This window comes from Anolis carolinensis, chromosome 3, assembly GCF_035594765.1.
Source record: "Anolis carolinensis isolate JA03-04 chromosome 3, rAnoCar3.1.pri, whole genome shotgun sequence".
Taxonomy (NCBI): Eukaryota; Metazoa; Chordata; class Lepidosauria; order Squamata; family Dactyloidae; genus Anolis; species Anolis carolinensis.
Genome location: NC_085843.1, coordinates 19498089 through 19517935, shown reverse-complemented (window position 1 = coordinate 19517935; position 19847 = coordinate 19498089). Strand labels below are relative to the sequence as shown.

The window sequence follows — 19847 nt, the reverse complement described above, 5'->3', positions numbered from 1 at the left end:
AGAGGATCTATATCATGAGGTGGTAAATATCTTGATTTGGCCTTAGGTACTCGATCCGGAGAGTTGAATTTCAACAAGCCTTGGCAAATCCTAGGCCCCATCAACACTGCGTTATAATGCACTTTGATAGGAGAAAGAGGTCCTAACTTAAAACAAAATCCAAAGGCAAATGTGGGTCATGGTCACAGAATGCTTGAAATGAAGAAGAGGTTGTGCGTCACTTCATTCCGATATGGTTTGCTCCCTGGAAGGCGAACAAGTGACTCAACATATTGAAAAAGCCTTGTTGAAGATGCCTTCTCTTTGAAGGCACATTCAGGCATGCAAGATGTTTACTCAGCAAGCAATGACTTGAGCCTGGCTTAGTGGGGAATGGGTGGATCTTCAGATATCAGGCTGAAATGCCCAGCAATTCTACACCAGTGGTTCAGTTGGGTGCGGCTAATGGGAATTGTAGTCCAGCGGCATCTGCAAGCCACAAATAACTTCTGTCATTGTTTTGTCAACGATCGCTTGAATGTGATGGGGCTGGCCACCCTTTTTTGTGTGACTTCAAGTCACCTGACGACTTATGGTGACCCCATGAATTTCCTAGGGTTACCCATGAACAAATAGCAGTGAAAACCACATTTACTTCTCGACATCGGTGCACATTGTTACTTGCGTAATCATTTGCCATTCATCTGTATGTTAAGCAAAACAAAGGACACCTTAATCTCGGCATGTTTCGTGACTCAAGGAATTAGTGGAACAACACGTACGTCTGGTAAACAAAATCTACAGTTTATCATCAAGGGAACAGGACATCTCTAATTGTCGTTTTTAATTCTGTGTGATGGTAATGGAGCTCAGGGATGTAAGGACCATTTACTTTGTGCAGATCAGGGGTGTCTGATTTGGGATTCCTTGGGTTACACCAGAAGAAGAATTGCCTTGGACACACCAAAACACATTAACACTAATGATAGCTGATGAGCAAAGAAAAGAAAGGTCTCCAAATCATTTTCATGATATCCACCATCACAGATAATTATGTATAAAATGCCAATATTCATGGGCATAACATACTCTATTCCATTCCATTGTCTTCTACAAAGTTTGCACTTAAGAACTGTGCAATTGAGTTACCCCCAAAAATCACCCAAAAAATCTCATAATGTTTTAAGTAAGTTTGCGATTTTGTGTTGGGCCACATTCATAGCTATCCTAGCCCATTAGGATTTATTTTCAGGGGAACTCTCTTTTGTTTCATGTACAACAATCTACATTTATTTATGTACAAAAACCTACATTTATTCAAATATACTCATGTCATCTTTTTCTGGAACATCGTCATAACTCTCAAAACCTCAAATGCTGGCCTAAATTTCTTGTGACTCCATTTCCTGTAGAACCATTGGCCCCCAATCTCTTTCTCCCAGCAATAGACATCTCATTAAGTGTGCACTTCTTATCTAAATATGAATGTTAATAATATTATCTATTTATTAATATTTAATTATATATTAATATTGGATCCCCTGGTGGTGCAATAGGTAAACTGCTGAGCTGCTGAACTTGCTGACCAAAAGAACGGGGATTCGAATCCAGGGAACAGGGTGAGCTCCCAATGTAAGCGCCAGTTTCTGCCAACCTAGTAGTTCAAATACATGCAAATGTGAGTAGATCAATAGGTACAGCTCTGGCAGGAAGGTAACACTTCATACAGTCATGCCGGCCACATGACCTGGAGGTGTTTACAGACAATGTCAGCTCTTTGGCTTAGAAATGGAGATGAGCATCAACCCCCAGAGTTGGACATGACTAGACTTAATGTCAGGAGGAAATCTTTATCTAACCTTTACTACACATTAGTATCTTCCATGATAGATTCACCAAGAAATGCAGACCAGGCCAGGTCTAAAACTGAGCCAAAATTTATCAAAATGCATTATTTATTTTTCACACATTCACTCTAAAACACATCTAATTTTTCTTTCAATACTCTTCTGGTTTTGTTTGTTAGTTAGTGGCAGTTTTTTTGTCCTTTCCAGAACTGCAAACACACATATTTACATGCAAACACGGAATCCTTTGGGTTTGATTTATTTTTAAAAGGCAGGCTATAAATGTCCAAATGAACACAATTTAGCTTTTAACCTAGAGCAGGTCAAGCTATTGCTGGCTAAGAAACACAACAGATGGGAGCACAGTCTTGTGCAGGAGTTAAGCAGGGGTCGGCTCAAGCAGTAATCCCTAGACAAGAATAGGAGCATCGTAAGCTTGTCTGTTTTCATCTTTGGGAGGCAGAGCTTGGGGAAGTTACTTTTTTGAACTACAGTTGCTCAGAATTCAGATAATGCTGGCTAAAGGATTCCAGGAGACATGATTGAAAAAAGTAACATTTCTGAGATCTGATTTGAGATTATGGATGCATTTACGTCAGGCATGGACAAACTTGGGCCTTCCAGGTGTTTTGGACTTCAACTCCCACAATATCGGCTGTTGGGAATTATGGGAATTGAAGTCCAAAACATCTCGAGGGCCCAAGTTGACCATGCCTGATCTACATAGTAGAACTAATGCAATTTGACATTACTTTAACTGCCGTGGCTCAATAATATGGGATTTTGGGAGTTACAGTTGGGTGAGCCATCGGCATTCTTTGATGGAGTAGTGAAAGACTTTGTAAAACTACAACTCCCATGGCAGTTAAAATGGGTGTCAAACAGCATTAATTATACAGTGATGATGCATCCCATAGAAACCAAGTCAAAAACAGCTCAGTCCAGCTATTTCTTAAAAGCAAATGAAATGACAACAGGCATCATGAGATCTAAGAAATAGATCAAGGGACAAAAATATTCTCGGAGCATAAGATGTGAGCAGAAATGCCCAGATGATGAAAAGACCAAAGGCAATAAAATGTCTTTGTCTGATGCTGGAATAAGTAGACACTAGGAGGACCTGTTTTGTAGGGGGTTTTGTAATAGGATTAGGATGCGACAACTTAAAAGACTAGTTTCTGCTGCTGCATCTCAGCACACAAGCCTATCTCAGGATTTAGATAAGTATATGTAGGAAGATGCATGCAACAATAAAATACTTCTGGTCCTATTTTAAGCAAAGGATGAATGCTACTCAAATGATATATGTGGATTAGACATTTTCATTCTACAGTAGAGTCTCACTTATCCAACACTCACTTATCCAATGTTCTGGATTATCCAACACATTTTTGTAGTCAATGTTTTCGATACATCATGATATTTTGGGGCTAAATTCATAAGTACAGTAATTACTACATAGCATTACTGCGTATTGAACTACTTTTTCTGTCAAATTTGTTGTATAACATGATGTTTTGGTGTTTAATTTGTAAAATCATAACCTAATTTGATGTTTAATAGGCTTTTCCTTAATGCCTCCTTATTATCCAACATATTCGCTTATTTAACATTCTGCCGGCCCATTTATGTTGGATAAGTGACTCTATTGTATTTAGTCTCATGGTTACTGTTTCAGAAAGTTACCATACAAGCAGAATGTCCCTTCTTGTTCAGTAAATGGAGAAAATTCCAGTTACATTTCATCAGAAGGAGACCATTAATTGTCAGAAGTGTCAATAAATGGTACCTATGGTTTCCTTTCATACAACAGACTGGGGATCACGCTCTCCATGATGAGGAAGAACTGGCATGACACAAGCAGACCACAGCAACCAGTTACCTCCTCCTCCTCTTCATCTGCTTTTCTTTGTGGATCAAGATGGGGAACAGCAACAAACAACATCAGTTAAAAGAGCATCTACAATTAATACATGTTAAAATCCACCAATAAATACTTTTTAAAAGACAATTTAAAAATAATCTGGATAAGCCCATTGGAAGAGTTATACATGAAAGCTCTAGTTTATTTACAAATTGTCACAATGGGTTAACAAAGAGATAACAGCATTCATCTGGAATATCGGTTTCAAATGGGATCTTGTAGCACCATAAAGACTGAGAGAATGAAGTTGGGAGTATGAGATTTCATTCACATTTCTACTTCTTCAAATGCATGGAGTGAATTGCCTAGTAACAAACCTTTATAAGTGGTTACAGGTATGAATAGCCATGGAAATGCAAACATGTGAGTAGCGTGAGAAGATTATGAATTCAGAATTGTGCTACCTGTTTATGCTACCAACTGGTTAGGCCTCGCTGACCATTGTGGCCTCTTCTAACTCTCATGATTATATGAATATCAATTTCTTATAATTGAAGTCATTGGTAGAGAAACTATAGATTGAATATCCTTTTCCCAAAATGCTTGGGATCAGAAGTGTTTTGAGTTTGTGGTTATGAAATATCTGCATGTGCATATATGTACATAATGAGGTATCCTAGAGATGGGACCAAAGTCTAATCCCGACATTATTTATATAGATCTCCAGATAACTGTATACAGTACTATTAATTTTTTTGGATGAAACAAACTTTATGTACATTGAACCATCACAACCTTAAAGTGTCACCATCATAGTCACTCAGCTGGACAATTGCATTTTGGAAACTTCTGATTTTGAAACTCCAGACAATAGATGCTCAACTGGGATGCAGTTTCAGACTAACTGATCTATCATTTGGGGTTCTTGTGTGTAGTATGGAAGCCCATTTCTGTATATCCCAGTTATGTAACTCCATTACAGCTTTAAAAAGACAGTCAAAACCAACAATGAACAATGGTGGTACTGCACTACTACTAATACTAAAGTAATGTTGATGTACATATATTATATGTACAGATGGGGAGACTCATGTACAGATGTCTGTTGCTTTACCTGTCATAAACCAGATTTTTAAAAACGGCAACCTTGAATTGAATGAGTTGTGTTTTCTGATGCTGTGAGGATTTCAACATAGTGAGAGTTGTCAGTAAAGTTAAAATTGTGATTGTGGACAGGATTCAGAGATGGGTTTATGAACAGTTCTTGTATTTTTGAACATGCTGAGGATTCTAAATACAGCACTTTGGTTCCTTGATTCTTGCCACAAAAACATTAAGGCACTCTGGGGCTTCTGGAAACAAAGACTGGCCCTGGTTCTGCTGAGTCTCAAGGACATTTCAAGAGCTCTGTGCCCCCCCCCCCCACCACCACCACACACACACACACACACACACACAGTTCAGGTTTCTGGAAAAAACAAGGATGGTGGCCAATGTCTCTAAAGCTGGGTGTTTAAACTTGGTTATCTACTGGGATTGGTTGGTCTGCTGATGACTCTGAAGAGTAATCTTCCACAGTTAAAGGAAAAGGGAGCCAGGGCTTGGCCAAAGGAGTTTCAGGGATGGGTGGCAGCTCTGGTGCACAGGGACTGGCCATGTTTATACCCACTGCTTAAATAATTCATCTGCTACATAAAGCTCGAACACTAGGAATCCACCTAATTTCAATGGGGAAATCAGAAGATCCCTTTTTCATATAGGCATCAATATAGCAAGTAGACCATAAAAACAAGGCCAAATATACAGTAGAATGTGATTTTAGGAGACAGTCTTGCAACATGTATGTGGGTTGTGTGCCTTCAAGTCATTCCTGATATATGGTGACACTAAGGCAATGCTATCATGAGATTTTCCTGCCCAGATTTGTTCAAAGCCGTCACCTTCTTAACTTGCCCAACATTATGCAATGGGTTTCCAAGGCTGAATGGGGATTCAAGCCCTGGCCTCCAGAGTAGTCCAACACTCAAACCACTACGCGGCACTGACTCTCTCTTGAATCATGTCATTCCAAATTATCTGACGTTCTGCCATTTAGGAATGCCATTCATGCTTATACATATCCCGAGTATTAATTTAATGGGAGCCTTGAGTCCATTACCGCTGTAAACATTATTTAATGCTGATCTCCTTTTGGTGTATCACCGCCTGCCTACCTAGATCACATTTACATCCACTAAAACCCTGGTACCAGAATGACTGTGGTTATAGCTAACTCCAGTTTGTAAGCTGAGTGAATCAGTCATGGAATAAAAATGCAATGCATAGGCTAGCACACATTGCAATGCTGACCAATGGAAGTGTACGAACGTGAGCAATGAACCCATGACCCTGGATCAAGGTAGCTAGTTAGGCAGCACATGGTACTGTGGTAAAGATAACACTGAGGGATAAATGGAAGGAAGGCCAATCAGAGCTCCATTTAAATAATTCAAATAAGAACTAAAGTGGATGGTTTGCTCAAACAAGACATTGGTACGAATATCTCAAATTCCAGCATATAAATGGGTTACTAATACTAGCCTGTCTTTACTAACAGTGACCTCTAAGACATCAGGAAAACATTCACAATCAACCCTCTGCATGCACAGATTGTGTATCCATGGATTCAACCATCCATAACTTGAAAATATATTTGATTTTGCCATGTTATATAATGAGGCACCATTTTCTATGCTCTTATATATGATAGGGCTTGAGCTTCCACAAATTTTGCTATTTAGAAAGGTCCTCAGCAGATAGCAAGGGCTTACTGTATAATATACATTCTAAAGGTTTGCAGTTCTAATTACTCAACTCCACTAGGCAATTTTGATAATTTTATTGCAAATTACAGAAGTGTAAGGAAAACATAATTTAAGAAAATAATATAGTCTACTTCTGAAATATTTTGCAATTGTATTGAACTGCCCACCCATACAGTTATTGCAAATAATAGTTACAGGTGCTTCCAAACATGACTTAAACACGTGCCAAAGTGGGCATAAAAAACCTGCTTCAGAGTGGGGTTAAGTCCCCACAAGCCACTCAAAACCTGGGCTTTCCTGGGGAGTGTGGCTATGTGCCATCCCGATAATGCACCCACCCTGAAGCCTCTCAAAATAACCCTTAAAAGTAAAAAAAAATATATAAAAATTATCTGGCCAGTATTATGTTCCTCCTCGGTAAAAACCCAGACAGGTCCCATGTTTTGGGCCTGTCTGGATGGGCCCACAGAAGTAGTATAAGATTTGTTATCCTCCATTGTATCATGTGAAAGTTTGCCTGAGGAACCCAGGAAAGGATATGATAGAAAATGTTCTCTTTGGGCCAGCAAAAAAGTGAAGACAACGGAATGATTGCTTGAACCAACACTGTGAGTTAATTCTGAGATAAAGATGGCTACAGATCAGGCTTTGCAAAGTGGAAGGTGTTCAACATACTAGGAGTTTGGCAGAGCAGGGGCAGAGAATATACAGGCAGCCCCCAAGTTATGAACAAGGTAGGTTCTATAGGTTTGTTCCCAAGTTGAATTTGTTTGTAAGTTGGAATAAGAACATTTTGTAAGTGTAACTCCAGACAAATATATAAATAAGTGCATATGCATACATGCCTTGGATAACATAGGGATGGGTTAACGCCCATGTGTTGTTTGTTCTGCTGCCTGTGCCCCTGTTCAGAAAACTTCACCTCACTTTCTGTCGTTGTGATAACTGGATTTTGAAACATGTTGTGGAAACAGTCTTGTTGTGGAAACAAGGACTGGTAATGCAGCTTCCGTGGAGACATCTTTTCCCCAACATAACCATTGCAAGAGTGAACTTCTCTTCCAAGGGGCAGATTTCTCTCACTTTCTGTTCTCTCATCCTCATTCTTAACTAAGTAGTCTGTAAGTCGGAGGCTTGTAACCTGGAAACTGCCTGTACTACAAATGGAAAATAAATGAGGCTAAAGATTATTGTTGGATCAAAAATTGAATTGGATGCTGACTATGCATTCCAGTAGTTTTTGCAGATTAGTGAATGAAAGAGGAGAGGAATTCAAACTCCTCAAAACAGTTACATGTCAGTATTTGCCCAGATTCTAACAGCCTCTGTTGTTTGTTCTGTCATGATTTCCATATAGTTTTCCCATAAATTTCTAATCACATGATATTTTATGCCATTTTCCTCTGCTATACATTGGTTTTCTGCTCCTGTGTCTGAACACACATCCTATTTTTGTATCTAAACTAAAATTAAACCATCAGAAGAGGCTGGAACTCTGGGTAAATTTTACTTCATGCCTTAATAATTTTTAGAATGTTTTCTCAAACACAAAATGACATTCTGAGAATAGCATTCAGGGATGCAGAGCCAGAAAAGAATCTCAAATCCTTGTTTATTTGCATAGTCCTCCTGTAGCCCAAACACTAAAGACAGAGGAAATACTAGTATAAATGTCAAATACAAAAATCCCATTATAACTAGTTTTGAAATGCATTTCAGAATGTGCGTGTATGTCCTCTTAAGTTTCATATTGACATTTACCAGTTTTAACAGCATCTTAAAAACACATTTACAACCAAGTTATTTCAGAAATGTCTTTAAATATATGTTTTAACAAGTTTCTTAAAGATCCCCAGGTGTGGCATAGATGTACTAATAATTCTTTTTGGCTCTCTGCATGGAAAGAGCGCCAGGATGAATTAAATTCATGCCAGTTTGGCACAGTGGCATTTTCCTAATTTATATGCTTCCAGATGTCTTGAACTATAATTATAATCTGCAAGCAGTATAAGAATTAGCGGTTGAAAGTGTGAAAATGTATAGTGAGTCCATCATATCTGTGGGGACTTGGTTTCAGGACTCTGCATGGATACAAAAAAAAAACCAGAATCTATATTATTAACTGGAAGTGATGTTGATGTGCATGTTTCATTATGTCCATGTTCACATCACTGCCACTTATTAATATGAGTCATAATGACCCATAGTTGATGGAAATCACAGATCTGGATGGACATTGTACTCAGGGTTGGCAACTTGGATGTCTTTAAGAGAAAACTAGATACATCCATAATGGATAAAGTTATTCATGATGGTGACAATTGATGGGTGAATGATGCCTCCCACAAATCTTCTACCAATCCCCATAGATGCAACTCTGATCCAGATAGGACAAATGAAACTAAAAAGACCCTTTCACCCTGCAAACATTAGAGTAAGAAGTGAATTTTTAAAATTGCATTTAAAGGCCTAAAATAAATGCATTTCAATAGCATCAAAATAGAGGTGGGTATAACTTATTATTTTAACTAGTGTGAATAAAGTCCAAGTCACTGATAAAAATGTTGAATAGTACTGAGCCTGAGTCTGAACCTTTTGGCACACACTAGTCACTTCTCTTTGGATTTGAAAGCAGCCCTTGGAAAGTACCCTTTGGGTTTGGCCAGTAAAAAATTACAAATTTATTTAATGATAGCATTGTCTTACCCACATTATTTTCCTTTCTTTCTTCCTTTCATATAAAAATGTTTCTGTTGTCCTGCATTATCTTCCAGCAGTTCCCAACACCACAGGTGAGGTTCCTTTTAATCCCAAGACACAAAAGAACAAGAAAGTACCCTTTGCTTCTTTTTCTTTCTCTTTTTCAGAAGATTTCTATAATCATAATGCATTAGTGAAATGATGATGGCATCCTAACTCTACAAACATTGTTTTAATCAGAGAGAGGAAAATATGAAACCTCTAAACCCCGGCAAGCTCCAAGGAGTTATATTCAGAATGTAATACTTCTTTAAATTAAGCACAATATCAATGTTTTTTCTTCTGCCTCCTTCTCATCAGGCAAAACTGCACCTGACGATCAGAGGATAAGACTCAATAGGTCAGTTTTATTAAAATAAATGGGTGTTGATGGAAGGAAACATTCCCAAACCTTGTGCGCATAAGAACATATTTTCCTTGTGAGCATAGGGCTGCTTTGCATTCCAACCATTACAAAACAACTCATAAATTAGGCACCTTGACGCCAGGCTTACATCTTATAAAAGGATGGGAGCAAAGATATTGGTGATAATTATGGCATTAATAATATACGCACACATACACACACTACTGATGCAGTCTGTGCTCTGAAGAACTTGGGAGATGAACAGACAGACATACCCCTTAGGAAATTTCAGTTTAAAATCAATAATAGTAAGGGCACCAGAGGGATTACAAGGCAAAAGAAGTGAAGATATGAAAGACAGGCAATGCAGTTACACACACTATGTGTGTTACAGCTAGAAATGGGGACCAAAAATTAGGTAAGGGGGGAAATGATGTACAAGGTCTAGAGGAGGAGATAAAATGGCAAACATAGATCTTAAGGCAGTAAGAAGGAGAAGACAGAAAAGGGGAGGTTAAAGCAGGGAAAAAAGAAACAGGGAAAAAGGATGGAGGGGGAAGGTGCATATAAGGATCAGCAAATCCAAAATTCCCCTGTTGATTTTGGACAAATCTTTGATAGGTAGATTCCTCTGTTATGGTTGGCTACTGTTTTCAGTGCTTTTTTTATCATGTCAGAAATGACTTGAGAACATACTGCAAGTTGCTTCTGGTGTGAGAGAATTGGCTGTCTAGAGATGTTGCCCAGGGGACGCCCAGATGTGTTACTGAAAGGCTTCTCTCATGTCCCTGCAAGCTAGATCTGACAGACGGGAGCTCACTCCATCTCACGGATTCGAACCAGCAACCTTCAGGTCAGCAACCCAGCTTTAATGTCAGCAGTTCAGCCAGCACAAGGGTTTAACCCACTGCATCACCGCAGCTCCTTTTACACTGCTAAGTGTATGATCCTGCTATTATGGCTGGATCTACCCTGCTACATAGTGAAGTCTGAACTGCATTATATAGTCAGTGTAGACCCATATAATGCAGGTAAGTGCAGATCAAACAGCATTATTTGGCAGCCTAGATCCAGCCCATCTCTTGCTTGCAGAATTCCATGCCTATCTATCTGACCACTGTAGGACAGAATGCTGGACCAGGTAAGTCTTTCTTTAAATTATCTTGCTAGTCAGCTCACTCCACAGAAAAAAATACGGACTCTATGGGCTCATTTATTAGAATATGACAGTAAAATTTTAGCCAACATGCCCCCCCCTCAGTTTTTGCTCAGCTAGAGAAAATGATTTCACTTGCAAAAAAGAATAGACAGTCTTCCCATATAAGAGATGACCATAATTCAGAGCTCACTTTCTTTGACTTTGTAAGCCTGATAGAACAAGAAAGGGAGGGGCAGTGATGAAAGTGAACAGAAGCACATGGAGATATGCCAAGAAAAGGCTTAGTAGATGGTTTAAAGATACTGTCTACCTTTCATCTTAACTACAAAAAGCCTGTTTGGTAAGCTGACAGCTCCCCACCTTCAAGTAACTCCTTGTGCTTATTTCCTATGCTGAAGTGTACCCAGAAGGAATAAAAGTGGTTTCAACTCCCAATTCACTAGAATCTGCTGAATTCAATCCATTGGGTCCTCCACACACACACACACACACATACATACATACACACACACACACACACACACACACATATATATATATATACACACACACACACACACACATATATATACATACATAGAATCATAGAATCATAGAATAGTAGAGTTGGAAGAGACCACATGGGCCATCCAGTCCAACCCCCTGCTAAGAAGCAGGAAATCGCATTCAAAGCACCCCCGACAGATGGCCATCCAGCCTCTGCTTAAAAGCCTCCAAAGAAGGAGCCTCCACCACGGCCCGGGGGAGAGAGTTCCATTGTCAAACAGCTCTCACAGTGAGGAAGTTCTTCCTGATGTTCAAGTGGAATCTCCTTTCCTGTAGTTTGAAGCCATTGTTCCGTGTCCTAGTCTGCAGGGCAGCAGAAAACAAGCTTGCTCCCTCCTCCCTTTGACTTCCCTTCACGTATTTGTACATGGCTATCATGTCTCCTCTCAGCCTTCTCTTCTGCAGGCTAAACATGCCCAGCTCTTTAAGCCGCTCCTCATAGGGCTTGTTCTCCAGACCTTTGATCATTTTAGTTGCCCTCCTCTGGACGCTTTCCAGCTTGTCAACATCTCCCTTCAACTGTGGTGCCCAGAATTGGACGCAGTATTCCAGGTGTGGTCTGACCAAGGCAGAATAGAGGGGGAGCATAACTTCCCTGGATCTAGACGCTATTCCCCTATTGATGCAGGCCAGAATCCCATTGGCTTTTTTAGCAGCCGCATCACATTGTTGGCTCATGTTTAACTTGTTGTCCACAAGGACTCCAAGGTCTTTTTCGCACACACTGCTGTCAAGCCAGGCGTCCCCCATTCTGTATCTTTGATTTCCATTTTTTCTGCCGAAGTGAAGTATCTTGCATTTGTCCCTGTTGAACTTCATTTTGTTAGTTTCGGCCCATCTCTCTAGTCTGTCAAGATCGTTTTGAATTCTGCTCCTGTCTTCTGGAGTGTTAGCTATCCCTCCCAGTTTTGTGTCGTCTGCAAACTTGATGATCGTGCCTTCTAACCCTTCGTCTAAGTCGTTAATAAAGATGTTGAACAGAACCGGGCCCAGGACGGAGCCCTGCGGCACTCCACTTGTCACTTCTTTCCATGATGAAGACGACGCATTGGTGAGCACCCTTTGGGTTCGTTCGCTTAGCCAATTACAGATCCACCTAACCGTAGTTTTGTCTAGCCCACATTTTACTAGTTTGTTTGCCAGAAGGTCGTGGGGGACTTTGTCGAAGGCCTTACTGAAATCCAGGTACGCTACATACACGGCATTCCCTGTATCGACCCAACTTGTAACTCTATCGAAAAAAGAGATCAGATTAGTCTGGCATGACTTGTTTTTGGTAAATCCGTGTTGACTATTAGCAATGACCGCATTTGTTTCTAAGTGTTCGCAGACCACTTCCTTAATGATCTTTTCCAGAATTTTGCCTGGTATTGATGTGTCAGGACCCAGGCTACAGAGCACCAATAACCATGCGCAGAGGCCAGAATCTATCTAATATCTTTATTAAAGGAATATATAAAGTCAGTAAAAACAAGTATAGAATATAGTTCAGGAGTAGACCTTTCAGGAGAGGTCAAATATAGTCCAGAAAAACAATGTCCAATATGTGATATTAAAGTCCAAAGTTATAATCCACTTCACCGAAACACACACTATTTGGCAAGCAATAGTGTGAGGAACTGTCCTTAGTCTTTGAGGCTTAAGGTAAATCCGAAGGAAACTGGGAAACAAGGCTTGAATCTGAGAAGCAAGGTCCGTGGTTTAAAACGCAAGGCAAGGCAAGAATTGAGACTTGGCAAGAACAAACTTGAAGCAAGGCAAACATGAATCAAGAACTGAGTCCATAGAAGTCCATGGTACAAGGCTGGGCTGGAAACTTGATCCGGGATCTGGGAACTGGAGTACGAAGTCTACACACGATCTCACTCCTCCAGCCGACGAATTGACTCCGCAAGGATTCCTTTGCGGCCAAACACCTATATAGGATCTTGTTTTCCTGCCAAAGAACACTTTCTCTGGGGAACAAGAAACGAAACCTATACTGTGTCCAGATGCAGGACTCCTTAAACTTTCCCAAGGGAAACAGACTTAATCATCTAATTGTCTGGCAGCTATCCTGGCGCTCCGGCGAGTCGCCTCCCAAGCGCTTCTATCTTGATTATAATAAAGCCGGCGAGAAAATGGGGGAGATTTCTGCTCAAGGCTTGTTTGGCTGATTTCTTGTGGGCAAACATCTTGCAGCTGCAAGGGCTCCAAATCCGGCAGAAACAGTGGGAAACCCAAGTTTTCCTCTTCATCTGTCACAACAGTACTAGGAACGGGACTACATGGCCCATGAGTCATCACATGATGTGAGGCTGACCGGACGGTAATTGTTTGGGTCGTTCTTTTTTCCCTTCTTGAAGATAGGGACCACATTCGCCCTCCTCCAATCTGCTGGGACTTCTCCCGTTCTCCAAGAACTCTCGAAGATAATTGCCAGTGGTTCTGAAATAACTTCCGCTAGTTCCTTCAGTACTCTTGGATGTAGCTGGTCTGGCCCTGGGGACTTGAATTCGTTTAGAGTGGCCAGGTGTTCCTGGACAACTTGTTTCCCTATTTGGGGTTGGATTTCCCCCAATCCTTCGTCCATTCCATATTGCTGAGGTTGAAGATGGCTTTCTTTTTGTGAGAAGACCGAGGCAAAGAAAGCATTAAGTAGTCCTGCCTTTTCCCTGTCCCCTGTCGCCATCACCCCATCTTCTCCTTGCAATGGCCCTATCGCCTCCTTTTTCTTCCTTTTTCTACCAACGTAAGCAAAAAAGCCTTTTTTGTTGTTTTTTATGTCCCTGGCAAGCCTGAGCTCATTTTGCGCTTTAGCCTTGCAAACCTTTTCCCTACAGGTGTTGGCTATACGTTTGAATTCTTCTTTGGTGATTTCTCCCCTTTTCCACTTCTTGTGCATGTCACTTTTGAGCTTTAGCTCAGTTAGAAGTTCTTTGGACATCCATTCTGGCTTCTTTGCACTTGTCTTATTTTTCTTCTTTGTTGGCACTGTTTGCATTTGCGCCTTGAGTATTTCACTTTTGAAAAACTCCCATCCATCCTTAACTCCCTTGTTTTTTAATATCGGCGTCCATGGAATGCCGCTCAGTAATTCCTTCATTTTTTGGAAGTCAGCTCTCTTAAAGTCCAGAAAGCGTGTTTGACTTGTCTTAGTTTCAGCATTCCTTTGTATTGCAAACTGCAGGAGCACATGGTCACTTGCCCCTAAGGATCCAACCACTTCAACTGTATTGATCAGGTCTTCCACATTTGTTAAGATTAGATCAAGAGTTGCTGATCCCCTTGTTGCCTCTTCTACCTTCTGGACCATAAAATTATCTGCAAGGCAAGTGAGGAATTTGTTGGACTTTGTACTCTTGGCTGAGTTTGTTTTCCAGCAGATATCGGGATAATTGAAATCGCCCATGACTACTATATCTCTTCTTTGTGCCTGTTTGGTCAGCTGTTGACAGAAGGCTTCATCAAGTCCTTCATCCTGACTCGGAGGTCTGTAGTAGACACCCACGACAAGATCTTTTTGAGTCCCGGTTCCCTTGATTCTTATCCAGATGCTTTCAAGCTGGTTTCCCGGATTACAGTCTTGCATTTCTTCTGCAACGTAACTGTTTTTGACATATAAAGCTACCCCCCCTCCTCTCCCCTTTGTTCTATTTCTGTGAAAGAGGTTATAGCCCTCAATGGTTAAATTCCAGTGATGGGAGTCATCCCACCAGGTTTCAGTGATGCCTATGACATCGTATGTGTGGTGCTGTGCTAGGAGTTGGAGTTCGTCTTGCTTATTTCCCATGCTCTGAGCATTAGTGTAAAGACATGTAAGCCCCTGTGACCTCCCCTCGAACTGTTTATTTGGGATTATTGTGCTCTCTGTACTTGGTCCTTGCTGTGTTTGTGCAGCCCTCCGTTTAGCCTTTTGGCGGTTCCCTGTGGTCGTGGGTAATATAGTGTTCGCCAGGCTGTTGTTCCCCTCCCCCAGTGGATCTAGTTTAAAGTGCACCTGATGAGGTTTGTGAGTCTGTGTGCAAAAAGATGTTTTCCTACTTGTGTGAGATGCACATACATACATACATATACATAGGTTTCATTTTTGTGGATTTCACTATTTGCTAATTTGATTATTATATTATCTGTTTGAGTCTCCAAGTCCTCCAGCATGATTTTTTGTGGTCAACTTCTGCCACAGAGTTGCTCTAGACAAGTACTTCCCTTTGTATTTATAGGCCCTACAATATGATTCTATGGTGAACTTTTGGCAGGAATTGACCATGAAACAACACTGTAAGACCTAGAGTTTCCTAGAGTGATGTTCTCTTGGGTTAAAAGGTAATATTTATTTGTGTCTCCCCCAACTTTTGTAGAGATCCCTAGCAAATTGGGAGGAATCTTCCTGGTTAATCTTCACACTAGCCTTGTGTTGTTTCCTTTGCCGCAGAGAACATTGGAAATTTCACTGCATCTTTATGATATTTATGTATAAGTGTACAGGTTGATTAGAGAAAGGTAGGAATTACGTTGGTCCTCTTGATAATATAAAAACAATTGAAGAAACATACATGACTCATGAAGACTGTGAATTTTTCCTGTTATTCAAAATTGTGATTTCAGTGCAAGAAACATGCCGTTTTCCTTTGAAGGTTATCCTATGTGGAATTTCATCTGGGTGCCTTCATACCTAATAATTCAACAGCTGAAGATTCCTAATTATTAAATAAATTGAAAAGCCCCAAACTCAAAAAAGATGGGTCTTGATAAAGATGGTAGTACACCTACTGGTAACCACAAGTTTGGACAGCTGCAATGCATTTTACATTGGGCTACCTTTATTATTATTATTATTATTATTATTATTATTATTATTATTATTATTTCCATACATATTTAAATGTGTACTCATAGACTTTGGCCCCATCTATACTGCCATGTAATCCAGTTTCAAAATGCAAATTAACCACCTTGAACTGGATTCTATGGCAATGTTGACTTATATAATCCAGTTGAGTGTAATTCAGTCGGCATTATATGACCATATAATCCATCCGTTGTAGTTTTGAGCCCACAAAATACAGACTTTGTTACTTAGCCATTTCTATGCAAGCCCTAACAAGGAATAATGCACAGCTTTGATTCTATTTATTAGGAGCGAGCACTTGGCAACAAAAACCATGTTCATGTTTTAACAAAACATTTTTACTGTTGTTGAAACAAGTGACAATCTTTTCAAGATTTTACAGATGCATGATTGAGCTTGTGTTATTTGTATCAATATAGTTCAGTTCTGGGAAAGTTTTCTAAAGATCTGCTGTCCAAAGGGCAGGGCTGAATCAGAACAGGTTCGATCACTTCTTCCCCTCCCCAATCCTCCCTCAGAAATATTTCTGCATTCTCCATCCAGGTCTGGCAATAAGAAAGGAAGTCCTTTCTTAATACTTTCTATACCTTCCACTGTTCAAGAGTGAATGCTCACATATTTCTGCTGGGGAGAATCATTTATTTTAGAGAGATACCAAAAAGGGCAACTATTGTGGAAAAAGTGCATATATAGCCAAAGGCACATTAAAAATACAGGCACCCCCTTTGGACATTCTGCTTTTGACAGATAGAAATTAAAGCCATGTTCCACACTTTCAGCCCCTGGTTTGCTCTTTCAATGTGCTGCTGTCCTTCAGTGCAATTCTATGGTCAGGGAGTGAATTTGGAACTTTTTGAACTTTTTTGAGACACTGCAAGTCGTTTCTGGTGTGAGAGAATTGGCCGTCTGCAAGGACATTGCCCAGGGGGCTCCCAGATGTGTTGATGTTTTTACCATCCTTGTGGGAGGCTTCTCTCATGTCTCCGCATGGAGCTGATAAGAGTGAGCTCATCCCCACTCTCCCTGGGTTGGATTTGAACCGGTAACCTTCAGGTCAGCAACCCAACCTTCAAGTCAGCAGTCCTGCCAGCACAAAGGTTTAATCCACTGTGCCACCGAGGGCTCCAATTTGGGATTATCTGCATGCAAATTAATGCAGTTCTGCCACTGGGCTGCAGATGCTGTCCTAATTATGATATTGAGAAATTGGACCCGCAAATGATGAAATGTATAATGAAATGTATCCAAGTATGAAATAGGAGGCACTGCTCCATCAAACCCAGAGAGTGTGCACTCAGACCTCAGCTAAATTATTATGAATTATCTTTGGAACGTTGTCTTTTCGCACCCAAAGCCCCTTCCCTTAATCTCCACAATCCCCTCACAATGGACTGGGTGACAGGGCAAAATAACTCAATGAATATAGGTCAGAACTCCCTGACTCTATTTTCTGCTCCCACTGCTAATATTGGGGCTGTGAGAAAGATCTGGCACCCATGTCCCAAGACAGCTTCACCTATTAAGATGGCCATCATCCCCAAGTATCCATAGTCTACATTGGACTGTTCACTGGAGCCAAACTATTAAGCTAATTGTGGGCTCATTACCTGGTATCACACCACATTCTTTTTGGATCATGCCCCTCTCGGAGCCAGACCACTAAACAGATTGAGACTTCAAATGTTCCACTGACAGTCTGTTCAATTTCCCGCCATATGAAGGACCAACCTGCATTAACGTCTGATGGAGTTCTGTGCCACTCAGGACACGAATCCTTGTCAGACATTTGCCAGCCAAACAGGAGCTGGTGGGGGTTTCTTGAATTTGTCTTCATTTGCCATAAATTTAAAAAAATAATAATGTTAGTATGAGATGCTTTTGTCCTAATTCTCCACTCCTGATATGGAAATTCACCAGGAATAACACTGGATCCTGGTTCAAATCTTGATCTTCAATTCATTAGCAGAAAGCTTGCATGTAAATTATTTCAATTCCAGGTCTGATTGTGTGGTAATGTAACATTAAGGCTCCTTCTATGCTGCCATATAATCCAGTTCAAAGCAGATAATCTGGATTTTATATGGCAGTGTAGAAGGGACCAAAGCTGTATTCCTGCAACCAGTTGCCCATGCCTGGGATAAGACAATTACTTTTATGAGTGGATTTTCCAGGTGCTTATCCCAAATAAAGTGCCATGTGAACTGACTAGACAAGGGTTTGAAACTATCCATGATGAAACAGTAATGATGAAGCAAGCCCCTGTGAAATGTCACTACGCAGTCGAAGGACTGTTTCATTCATGACTGATAAGAGTCATGCAATGATGGGAGATTGTATAATACCTTTGAATTCCTGACCACAGTTTGAATAGCACAGTTACCGTTATTTCCCTCGTGGTTAAAACACTATGATTAATTATAAAGCTGTCCCAAATTTGACTACACGTGAGAACATTCCTGTTGTATTTAATAATATGAGTAAGAACTGCCATATAAAATCCAGATTGTCTGCTTTGAACTGGATTATAAAGCAGTGTAGACTAATAAAATCCAGTTCAAAGGAGATGATGTGGATTATCTGATTTGATAATCTGGATTATATGGAAGGGTAGATTTGTGTAATCCAGTTCAAAGCAGATGATGTGGATGATCTGCTTCGCTAATCTGGATTACATAGCAGTGTAGACTCGTATAATACAGTTCAAGGCAGATGGTGTGGATTATCTTCTTCGATAATCTGGATTATGTGGCAGTGTAGATTTGTAAAACAGTTCAAAGCAGATGACGTGGATTATCTGATTCGATAATCTGGATTATATGGCAGTGTAGACTTGTATAACCCAGTTCAAAGCAGATGATGTGGATTCGATAATCTGGATTATATGACAGTGTAGACTCATAAAATCCAGTTCAAAGCAGATGATGTGGACTATTTACTTCGATAATCTGGATTATGTGGCAGTTAAGACTCGTATAATCCAGTTCAAAGCAGATGTGGATTATCTGCTTCAATAATCTGTATTGTGTGGCAACATACTCGTATAATCCAGTCCAAACAGATGATATGGATTATCTGCTTCGATAATCTGGATTATGTAGAAAGGGCTTCCATCACCTAAAACACTTGTTTCTTCCTATTTCGACATCATTAAACACAAGGCCTACCTTTTCCCTTTGGTTTCATTCTACTCAACAACTCAGCCATTGTATAAATTGCAAATTTAGGTGTCAGTCCACTTGAGGTGTAAACACAGCCTTGAATTCATTGCAGTAATTTCCGAAGGAGTGTGATAGGCTGTCATGGCAACATCAAGTTATCGCTAAGTCTCGCGAGACCTGCTCAAAGCTTTGGCGCTTTCTGACTTGTCTCGTAGATCTCATTCACTCACAACCCCGCCCTCGTGAACCTTGCTTTTCCCTCCCGATAGGCTAGCCTAAGTCACATGATACATTTCCGTGTTAAAATGGCCACCAAGCGCTCTATCTCTTCTCATTCTTGACTATAGATATACGTTAAATATAGAAGTATAACACAAACAATGGCGGTATTGTATTGGATTTCAAACGTGCATACTTTGTATCTCATTTCCGTGGCCATTTTTGTCTCAAAGAGGTATTAGGGATACAAATAAAGAAAGTCATCGAAAGAGGCGTTAGGCCCAAAGGGATACAAATAAAGTCATCCAATGACGACCAGAAGTTTAGGTATCGT

General features: G+C 40.3%; 1 long non-coding RNA gene across 2 annotated transcripts; it reads right to left on the bottom strand.

The window, feature by feature from the left end:
* Nucleotides 1-1916: 1916 nt before the first annotated feature.
* Nucleotides 1917-19583, bottom strand: LOC134297339 (uncharacterized). Of its 2 annotated transcripts, XR_010004045.1 has the most exons (3): nucleotides 19301-19557; nucleotides 9201-9295; nucleotides 1917-7651 (listed from the first exon to the last, which is right to left on the bottom strand). It is a non-coding gene; the product is annotated as an uncharacterized LOC134297339 (long non-coding RNA). The 2 variants fall into 2 exon arrangements; XR_010004044.1 differs by having other exon boundaries at nucleotides 1917-9295; nucleotides 19301-19583.
* Nucleotides 19584-19847: the final 264 nt, after the last annotated feature.